The following is an 11,717-nucleotide window of genomic DNA, read 5'->3' as shown; positions in this document are numbered from 1 at the left end:
TCTCTATAGTATATAAACTTTAAAGTGTATACTTCTACTGGGATTCCTGTATACTTTTCCTGATGGTTACAATGTCAAAGCCTGCAACAAGCTGCACACATGACTTGTTTGTCACAGTGGGTAGGAAACTCTGCTAAGGACAAGATGTGGACATATTTTTTGGTACCTAGCTGTGTCTGTGCAGGGTTGTTGATGATATGGCAGCTCTAGTACCTAAATCATGCACGGTAATGCCAGTGCTACTGTTTGAAGAGAAATCTTATTGAAGTCTAGCATAAAGACAAATTCCAGTACTGAGGCATTTGTAGGAAACTTGTTTTTCTGTCCTAAGCAGCATTTAGGCTCCCATTTTGGTTCAGGCTATCCCATGTGTGAGGAGGGGACTCTGAATCATCAGGGAATACCTTGGACTTGTCAGGCTTAAAATCAATACAAGAGGGCAAGGAAAAAGTTCAGAAAGAATCTTGGAAAATACTGCATGAAAGGTATATTTTCTATACCTTAAAGAATTGTCTTTAAACAGCTCTGGTTTTCCCTAGCTCTTTTCCCAGCCAGAGCAGGAAATGCTGCAGGGCCCAGCATCCTCTTATGTCCTACCTCCATGCCTACAGAATTTCTGTCAGCAGGCGGGCACAGAGCTCTGTCTGGCAATGCTGCTCTGAGCTGCTGCTGTGCACAGGTGGGAGCAGCGTGTGCTCAGTAGGGAAGAGGCTGTGATCCAGGGTTTCCTCTGGAGAACAGCAGGAATGGGACCTGCAGTCAGACTGGGGCTTCTCTCTGTTGTTATCATCTCTGCACTGAACACGCTGTGATCAGCACGGTACCGGCGGCTTCTTGGGGTTGCTTTGTGAATTGTGTGGGTGTGTGACAGCAGGAGTTGAGTGTGTTCCTGGGGTGTCTAAGCAGAAACAGGGAATGAGACTGATAGAGGTGCTGAAGGGAATGTCTCTCTCCCAAAGCCATTTAGCTACAGAGTTGGGGGATGACTTGCTGAATACCCAGGTGAGAAAGTAGGAATGAAATAGAGAACATATTTAGCTGCAGCACCTCCTTGTATGACAGGCCATTTTAGGTAAGAAAAGTGTGTGTTCAACCATTGCCAGGTCAGAAATGCTGCTTTTTCAGAGCAAAACTAATTGGGATCATCTTTGCAGAAACGGCCTCTGGCTTCTGCCTTTATCAATCCTGTGAGGACCAAGAAGCAGAGGATTGACCAAGAGCCCTGTGATATCGAGCCAGCAGCTGGTGGCCGCTGTCCTTCTTCCTTGGACCTGCCTTCCACATCCTGCTCAACTTTGAACCTCCCCCCAAGTGTCAGCTCCATTTCCACCTCCACGCATGAGCTACAAGAGAAAGATAAATTTCGGACACCATCTGGAATCCCAGTGCCTGTCAGGGTGCAGGGGAAGATTTCTAGCTCCAAAGGTGAGAAAACAGAGTTAGACAGGGTGAAAAAATCCCATCCTTTGATTTTGATAAAATGCTTGCCATGAGCAAAGCCAAAGAGATGAGCAGAGAGTGCAGGAGCCAAGAACAGAAGGAGCCACACGATCCCAGCATGAAGGGTATTAAACTGATGGACCACTTTTAGATATGCTTCCATTACATTTTTTACTGGATATCTGTATGGTTTTTTAGTCATATCTAGCCTCCCATCTACCAGCACCTCCAAGTCCTCCCCACCTTCATCTCTAAGCCTCTCTTGGTGTTAGGGAATGTCCCAAACCCAAAGATGCAGCACTTTGCACTTGGTTTTGTTGAATCTGATGAGGTTCCAAAGGCCCCACTTCCTGGTCCTTCCAGATGGCATCCCATGCCTTTGGTTTTTGCAAACTTGCTGAGAGTGCACTTAATCCCACTGTCCATGTCATTCTAGACATAGCTCAATGCTTGAGCTTACGAACAGGGGAAATCACATAAAAGCTTCATGCATGAAATATTTTTCATAAAAACTTCCCATTCAGTATCACTCCTTTACCAGCTTTTAATGACTGTTTCTGTTTAATGCTTCACTGTGTAGATTCTTGGAGATCTGTAAATACTGAACAGAGGCTCAAAAGTCTTGGTACATCCTTTTGAATCAACTTTCTTTCCTTCTCCAAACCTCCCATTTGAACTATTTGTTTCTGGTTTTCCCTCACTTTAGGAGAAAAAGCAGAGGTCAGAGGAGCCCAACAAAGCAATTCAGCTCCTGTGCCTGAGAAGAGGAGGATGATGACTGTGAGACTTGCAGACATTGACTGGAGCGGTTGTGCTGCTGTTTACGGCCGGCCCTACAGGGACAGGGTGATTCATTTACTTGCTCTGAGGGATTACAAGGAGCCAGAGTTACTTGCTCGGCTGCAGAGAGATGGAGTCCAGCAAAAGGACAAGGATTCCCTTGGAAAAATCCTTCAGGAGGTGAGATGGTGGAACTTGTGCCAGTGCTTCTTCCATCATGCTATTCTACTATTCATAATTTACTACTTCCTCACCGGTTGAAATTAGAGACTTTGCCAATAGTCCTTCGAGTAAAGTTCCACTGGGATTTCTTTCTCATAGGCTTTCATAAAATGCACACCCATTGAAAGATGCAGGAGATCCTTCCTTCCTTCCTTCCTTTTCAAATATTCCCCATCTGCATAGCATTTTCCTGAATAATGCAAGCATTATTATATCAGATAGGAATATTTCCACTTTAGCTAGGAAAAAGCATTTTGGAACCTAGTCAAAGGACTCAAATTCAACATGGACACACTTTTAGTTGATCCTACAGTGACTTTAAGGAACTGATTCCCTGAAGCTGTGACGTTTGTTGCTGTGTTTGCCCAGGGCAGTGGCAGGGATTTTTCACCCTGAGGACATTCACAATACCAAGAGAGCCATGTTTTGCCATCCCAACTGAAGTAGCCCTTTTAGATTTCTGTAGTTTGCACATAGATGTAATGAACATTTCTTTTCTGAAATGTGTGCCTGTAGGTTGCTGACCTGAATGCAAAGGATAATTCCTTCAGTCTGAAGGAACATCTGTTTCAAACCCTTCAGACTGATTGGCCTGGCTACAGTAAAAACGATAGAGCGAAGTTGAAGTTAATACTTTCTAGGTAAGTTCACTCTATTGGGGAAGGAAAAGAGCCTTTTTAGAAGAAAGCCCTGGGAAATGAAGCCTAGGTTCTTAGAATATGCTGAGGTAGCAGGGACCTGCCAGGATCCTGGCCCTGCACAGAATCACACCAGTTGCCCAAGAGTGCTGTCCAAACCCTTCCTGAAGCCTTGCTGCAGTGACCACTGGCCTGGGGAGCCTGCTGCAGTGCTCAAGCACCCTCTGGGGCACGCATGTTTTCCTGATATCCTGTCTAAAGCTCCTTCAACTCAGCTTCATGCTGTTTCCTTGAGTCCTGGCACTGAAGCTCTGCAAGGAAAGGACTATGACAGTTGATATTTAGGCCTTGTAACTTGAAATATTGGACCATCCTTACAGAAAAACAGCTCCATCTCAGAGCCCCACCAGCAGCAGCCAAGCAACATCTCCAGGGCCTTTGGAGAGAAACGCTCCAGCAAGACCTGCTCAGGTATTTTGTGCATTTTTAATATTCTGTACTCTGTGTAAAGTTTCAGCAGACTTGCTGGTGGTATAAAAGCTGTGATGTGAATGTGCAGGAGCAGGCCTAAGCATGTTTTGCCTCAGACATTCCAAGTGCTGTGACAGAAAGGCTGTGGTGAGAAGAGAGGATCCTGCAGGGGTGGAGCTGCACTGTCCTGAGCCAAATTTCTCCTCTGCCTGAAGACTTGAGCTCAGTCCCCACCTCAACTCATTCCCTGGAGGAGGCCTCAAAAGGCTGGCTCTGCAGGAAAGATCTCCTGTACATAAGAGGCTGCCCCAGGGCCGGGCAGATGGGGCCCTCTCGCCCTCTTGTCCCTCTGTCTCTCTGTCACCCTCATTGCTGACTCCAGCCCTGCACTATCCACGTGGCTGCACCAACACAGGATCTACAGAATGGTGATATTCCCTCAGTCCCTCCTCTGTCTCTGTTTCGCTCCTCCCTCACTCTGCCTGGGCACACACGGCTGTCCTGTTCTACTCCATGCTCAGTTCAGAAGTTTGCAGTGGGTGTGGGGAGCTTGTGGCCATGTGCTGTGGCTTGTGGGTCAGCAGCTTTGAGAAGGTCCTTGGGAGGAGCTGAGAGATGATTGAAGGGCACTGAGCAGCAGTGAGGGCTTATTGGTAAGCACTTGTGAAACTCTCTTGTGCAAATTTAAGGGTTTGTTCGCCAACAGCTTTTGAGTCTGCGCAGCAGGTAGCCTGCTGGACTTTAGACTACTGTACCTAAAAGCACAAGAGTTTCCTGACATGTGGCTGCTGTCTTTGTTCATCCTGATGAGAATTCACAACCAGCCATAACACCCTGCACTCCTGTATTCTAATAGCGAAGCACTAATCTCATTTTTAACACATAAAACTCTATAACAGCCAGGTGCCTCTTCAATAAATCATGTGGGAGTTTGACAGCAAAAGCTGAGTATTTTCCTGGTGTGTGCAAGCAGAAATTGGGACCTAGATAAAACTTACAGGACATCCTCTTTGAGGGAGGCTTTGCTGGAGATGCTGAAGGGAGTGGAAGCTACCTCCCAAAGCCTTTTAAAAGTAGACCTGGAGAAGGACTTGCTAAGTCCTAAGATGAGAAACTAGGAATGCAATAGAGCAGATATTTACCTGGAGGTCTTCCAATATTTGACAGCTATTTTTATTTAAAAAAAAAACAAACATGTGTTTTCAACCATTGCTAGTTCACAAATCCTGCTTTTTTAGAATGGAGCAAAACCTGATCTGGGTCAGAGAGTAATGAATTGTTTTGTTCTTGTTGTAGAAACGGGGTTCTGTCTTGACCAGACCTGTGATGAGCAAGAAGCAGAGGATTGAGCAGTAGCTCAGTTACCTCCAGCCAGCACCTGGTGGCCGCTCTTCTTCCTGGCTGCTGGCTTTGACATCCCATTCTACTTCTTACCTGTCTCCTAATGTCGTCTCCATTTCCCCTGCAGCTTTTGGGTTTAAGAAGTTCTACAATGACAGCAATCATGTGCTGAAGACTACCATGTGAAAAAAGATGTGAAGAGAATTTGGGAGGCTGAAGCAGTACTGTCCCTTGGATCTCAGTGAAGGTATCAGTGTGCAGCTTTTCCTAACTCCAGTGTGGATAATGATGGAATAAAGATTTGATGATTAAGAGAAGCCTCTGCATGAATTAAGGTGCAAGAAAGACCCTATTCCAGAGTCACTAGTACAGACATTATTTAATAGTAAATGTGAACTAGAGGGATAGAAAGCTAAAGGAGGAGATGGGCCAGGCGGGGAGAAGTGCTGAGATGAACACCGAGGTGGGTTAGGCCCGCATAGGCCCTCCCTTCCTGCAGTGCAGTTGCACAGGCTCAGCTGCAGCAGTGGTGCTGCATCCCCTCATTGCATTTGCAGTGCAGGAGGGGAGGGAGAACTGTGTGTGTCTGTGTGTGTGTGTGTGGTATAAAACACTGGAAATTGCGCCCAGCTTGTCTCAGAGCAGTGATGTTGGCAAGGGCAGTCAGGCCCCTGCAGCTCTGGGGCTGTGGGGCAGCTGTGGCCTTTGGAGCAGGCAGGGCTCTGGCTCGCACTGGATGCAGCCAGGGATGCTCTGTGGAAGGCTGATGGCAAGCCTGGCCCTGCAGGGGAGCAGTGCAGTGAGGCCTGTGCTAGGGCTCTTGCTAGCTAATGTCACTGGGCAGAGGCCAGTAGTCCAAGCTACTGCTTCTCAGGAACCTCTCAAAATGTTGAAAGGCATCTGTAGTTTTCTCTTCTAACATGTCCTGCACACCAGTCAGGTGCATCTGGCCTGGGATGCATCCCTGGCATTTGTTGTTGTCTCTTCTTATACTGAATTTTAACCTGGTAAAGATTTATTGCTTGTAAATATTTATCTCAGGATGGTTTGAAGTGTTTATTCCCATGTGGAATGAGTTTTTGTCATTCCAAAGAGAACCAGATCTTCAGGCCCAGAAGAGCAGAAGCTTTGGTGTGACAGTATTATTCTCATTGCCACTTCATCTTGGATTTCTATCATGAGCTTGACCTCACACCTATTGATTTGAGGGAGAAGGTTTGGATCCCTTCAGTGGCTTTAAGCATGAATGAGTTTTGCCCTCTTTATCAGCTGCTGGGCTTTGGGTTGTTGTTGTGGTTTCAGACTTGTCTAGAGTTTGTTGTAAAAGAACAGCCTCAGTTTGCAAACTTCCCAGAAGGCTCCAAAGTCAGTCTGAGAGTGTTTTTACTGCTTTACATGAATAAAATCAGACTGGCCTGGCTTGGTAACCTCTGAGTCTGCCTCAAGGCTATTTTAAAGAAAAGGTCAGGAAATTCTAAACTCTGCAGAAATGTTGACATGCCTGAATCTTTTTTTTTTTTTTATTTCTTCTTCCTAGGGTAGCCCCAGCTACTCTGAGATGAAGAGAAGATGCCAGTACCTCCACAAAAAGCTGTCCCACATTTAGCAATGAGTATCTGAATTTGGCAGGCAGCAAGTGGAGTCCTGGCACCAGTCGTCTGCTTCAGCAAGGAAACATCTATGAACTCAACCTGTTTTATTTTAAAAGAAGATTACGTTTTTAGGATTCTTCAAGTTAGGATTGAGTAGATGATTATTTGTTAAAAACATAGGATTAGTTAGTCTAAGATTACAGAATTTAGTATTGAACTTTAACAATAAAGAAGTTGCACTATTGTTAACAAGAGTACTGAAGTCTGTCCAAGATGTATTTGGTTTATAGTTTCTTCATCCTACCCTAGGTCCCAGTTCCAGTAGCATGTTTTGGGGGTTTATTAGAAATGACACCCAGTTGATTAGAGGAAAAACAGGGGATGAAGCTTTCCAGCTTTTCCTTTCCTTCTCCTCTGAATCTGTTATGTCTCTTTTTGAAATTGGTCAGTTTTCCCTGAATGTTAAAGAAACCACTTTCCTCATATTTAATCTAGTAAGCTTCCTCTATACAGTCTACAGCTTCTCTAAACTGAGGGCTAAGATGTCCAGAGGAGCTGATGAGACTCCTAGTTCAGAAGTAGACCCAAATGGGGAGAATTCCGAGTAATGTAGAAAATAAGAGAGAATGAGCCAAAGCCCGAAAGAATTTTCTGATCCCCTGTGAGAAGCCTGGGTTTGGTTTGGGGTCTCGTGTCGTGGTAAAGTCTCTCCTCCAACCCGTGCTTCCAAAGAAAAATTCCGCAGGCTCTTGTTGTTCAGTCTCAAGGCAGTTTATTGCGAGTTATCTAACAGATTGTGCTCGCGGGCTGCGGCTGTTTGATCAGCGGCCCCGGCAGAGACACACACACACACTGACACCCTCACTGTCCAGTGTCTTCTTCTTCTCTCTCCCCCACCCAGGGCTGCTGCTATCTTTTATAAGATATATTACATATAACATGTTTACAATTATTTCCCAATACCTACTACCAATATTACCAAGTGCTTTTCTACTCTAAACCAATCTGAATGCCAACATCACCATGAACATGGAGGCAAGGAAGAAGAAGGAGGAAGGACAGGATGAGCCCACTTTCCTCCATCTTAGAACTTCTGACTCCCATGTACAAAGTAAAAACCCCCCTGGACAGGTGCTAAAACCACCTTGTACAATACTAAACAATTTTCCCCTCTGTTTTGTAACTACTTTTACTATACTATCTAACCCTTTGTGACTGCTTGTTCCACCTTCAAAGCTGGTAATTCATTCCATGGCTCAAACATGAAATCATAGTTGTTTCCAGCTGCCTGCTGGGGTCTGGAATGCTTCTGACCAAGGCCAGGAACCTCTAAAAATGTCTGAGAGACATTTTAAGTTCCCACAACAGAGATGTGAGTGTGAAACCACAAAAAGTTGTGTGACCTCATAGGGTCAAAGTTACATCACAGAGATGTCTGTGTGATATCACAGAGATGTCAGTGTGACCTCAAAGAGATGTCTGTGTGACATCACAGACAGCTGTGTGACATCACAGTGATGTCATTGTGTCATCCCAGAGATGTCTGTATGACATCACAGAGAGCTGTGTGATGTCACAGAGATGTAAGGGTGACATCCCAGACAGCTGTGTGACATCACAGAGATGTCATTGTGACATCACAGAGAGCTGTGTGATGTTAGAGAGATGTCTGTGTGATGTCAGAGAGATGTAAGCGTGACATCACAGAGATGTCCATGTGACACCACAAAAAGCTGTGTGACCTCATGGGGTCAAAGTGAGATAAAAGAGATGTCTCTGAGACATCAGAGAGACGGCTGTGTGACATCACAGATATGTCAGTGTGACATCAGAGAGAGATGTGTGGCATCACACAGACGTCTGTGTGACATCGCAGGAGGTTGTGTGATGTCACATAGATATCCAGGTGACATCATGGAGAGTTCTGTGTCATTGCAGAGATATCAGTGTGAAATCACAGACAGCTGTATGCTATCACAGAGATGTAAGGGTGACATCAGGGAGATGTCTGTGTGACCTCACAGACAGCAGTGTGGCATCACACCGATGTCATTGTGACATCACAAAAATCTGTGTGACATCAGACAGATGTCAGTGTGACATCACAGACAGCTGTGTGACATCACAGAGATGTTATTGTGACATCACAGAGAGCTGTGTGATGTCAGAGAGATGTAAGCGTGACATCACAGAGATGTCCGTGTGACACCACAAAAAGCTGTGTGACCTCATGCGGTCGAAGTGACATCAGAGAGATGTCTATGAGACATCACAGAGATGTCTGTGTGACATCACAGAGATGTAAGGGTGACATCAGGGAGATGTCTGTGTGACCTCACAGACAGCAGTGTGATGCCACAGTGATGTCATTGTGACATCACAAAAATCTGTGTGACATCAGACAGATGTCAGTGTGACATCACAGACAGCTGTGTGACATCACAGGGATGTCATTGTGACATCACAAAAAGCTGGGTGGCCTCATGGGGTGGAAATGACATCACAGTGATGTCTGTGCCACATCACATGCAGCTGTGTGCCATCACAGTGATGTCATTGTGATGTCACAAAAATCGGTGTGACATCAGACATATGTCATTGTGACATCAAAGAGAGCTGTGTGACATCACAGAGATGTCAGTGTCACATCACAGAGAGCTGTGTGATGTCCCAGAAATGTCAGTACGTCATCACAGACAGTTGTGTGACATCAAAGTGTTGTCATTGTGACAAAGAGAGCTGCGTGGCATCACAGACAGCTGTGTGACATCACAGAGATGTCAGGGTGACTTCACAGAGAGCTGTGTGATGTTACAGAGATGTCAGGGTTACATCACAGACTGCTGTGTGACATCACAATTATGTCATTGTGACAACAAAAATGTCAGTGTGACATCACAGACAGCTGTGTGAAATCACAGAGAAGTCAGTATGACATCATAGGGATGTCCATGCAACATCGCAGGCAGCTCTGTGGCATCACAGTGATGTCATTGTGACATCACAAAAAGCTGTATGAGCTCATAGGACTGAAGTGACATCACAGAGATGTCTGCGGCTGCACCACTTCTGCTTTGGTTCTGCCTGCATCTAGAAGTGCCACAGATGTGCCAAGTGGGGCCAGTGGCCCATATGCCAAGGGCAGTGTAGTCTGGAGGGCATGAATGAAGAAGAGCCATCCCCACTTTCAAACCGTACCAAAGACACCAAGAAATGTCACTTTGTAGCTTTAAGAGACAGCTGACAACTCAGAAGGAAATGCTGAGTGTATTCCCAGGGTGAAAAAAAGGGAATCTTCCAGGCAAGTTAAAGTTTCAGAAGCTTTATTTTCAATCCTAAACTATAATCCTACTCTACAATCCTACTCTACAAAACTACTCTTCAGTCCTGTTCTTAGCTGGTTATGGAGTAAATGGTCCTGATGTGATTATCGCAGTTGGTAGATAGTTCTTGTTGGTAAGTAATGGAGGGAGGGAACAGTTTTGTGTGTCCTTTTGGGGGATTGCCCCAATTTTCTGGTGTCCTCGATCCATTTTGGGATACCACACCTCCTTTTTGGGCATCTCCACCCAGCGATTTTGGCTTCCACTCCTTCCACTTTGGGGTCCCCCTTTAACTTTGTGCACCCCATCCCCATGTCCCACACATGCCCAGCGTCCCCAGTGTGCACTGAATGGCCAGCAAGGGACTGGCGAATGCTGGGACCCACAGTGATGTCAGTCTTCCCTCCTGGTTACACATAGGAGTCCTCGGCCCTTTCTGGGGTGCCCTGGAGTGCCAGAGCCATGGTGAGGAAGTTTCTTTGCTGCCATCCTGTGCAGGATCATGCCTGGCCCATTATGGCCTCATGTCCCCATCTCTCATTGTCCTCTGACATTCCCTGTGTCCCTGCACCCCTCTCAAGAGCAGGACTTTGGTGCCAACCCCAGCGCTCCAAATCCACGCGTTGCCTCTGTCCTTGTGGTATTCCCGCACGTACTTTATGGACAAGAATAGCCCTTAGTTAATCTAAGAATTGATACCTGGGTAACAAGATAGTGACCAATCACTCTCACTGGTTTGCCCCCTCCTCCCTACCTTCTTTTAGGTGCCGAGGCAATGAGATAATGCTTGAGCTATGCTAAAAGCTGTGCAGAAAGAAGTAGTTACTTTGTACCCAGGGATGGGAATGAAGCACTTTCTAGAAATCAGCAAATTTAGCAGAACAAGCTAACTGCAAAAGACTCACCAGTGCCTATTTGAGCAGACAATCTTGTAGAGCATGTGCAGAAACAGAGGTAAAACAGCTGAAGCCCGAGGAAGCCTTCTGAGCCTTCAACCAAAACGACCACCAGAGGCTGACGATGACCTCCTGTAGAAATTGCACATGGTCTACAAGGGCTTACAGAATTATGTAATTAGAAAATATGTTGCAATATGAAGGTTAGGAATGTATCATGTTCACATTAAGTTAAAAACGTTTAAAAGATTGTTCTGTACAAAGAATGGACAAGTGGTGATTACGCGGGCAGAGGGAAGACAAGCACAGTCAGTATGATTGATAAGCAAGCTTCTTTTATTCAAAAATCCTGTCCGTTTATATAGGGTTTGCTACAAGCAAAGTCAGCAACAGCTCTCATTGGTCAAGTTTACAAAGGTCTTTGTTTTACTTCTCCTACGGGTGGTTACAGCTGTAGCTAAGTTCTCCAAGCCAAGTACTCATTGCTAAGTCATGCCTTCCAAGGACAGAGCATATCTTTGAGGCTATGCCTGTCCTTATTATCTCATTCCGAACTTGCTCTATTTCCCAGGCCTAGAGAGACCTTGTACAGTTTCCCAGGCTTAGACACAGAGCCTGTTTCCCAAGTTTTGTTCCCAGGCCAGACACAGGCTGATTCTGATTCTGGGGTCTTAAACAGTGGTATCAATGAATAACTGTTCCATTAATCCATGACCCCTCTCCTGCAACCATTCTCCAGCAAAAATTGCTAAGTTTCTCTATCAGTCTATTTGCAAAGTAACTGGTTATCCTAATAAATTTAGATACATTTTCCCTTTTGTGAGAACCCCGGGTTTGGCTGGGGTTCTCGTGTGGTGGTAGAGCTTCTCCTCCAACCCGTGTTCCCAAAGGAAAACTCCGCAGTCTCTTCTTGTTCTGTCTCAAGATGTTTTATTGCTAGTTATCTAACAGATTAAGTTCTCGGGCTGCAGCCCTTTGGTCAGCGGCCCAGGCAGAGAGGCACACACTCCTGAC

This window comes from Lonchura striata, chromosome Z, assembly GCF_050655825.1.
Source record: "Lonchura striata isolate lonStrDom1 chromosome Z, ASM5065582v1, whole genome shotgun sequence".
Taxonomy (NCBI): Eukaryota; Metazoa; Chordata; class Aves; order Passeriformes; family Estrildidae; genus Lonchura; species Lonchura striata.
Note: the sequence above shows the minus strand (reverse complement) of the source record.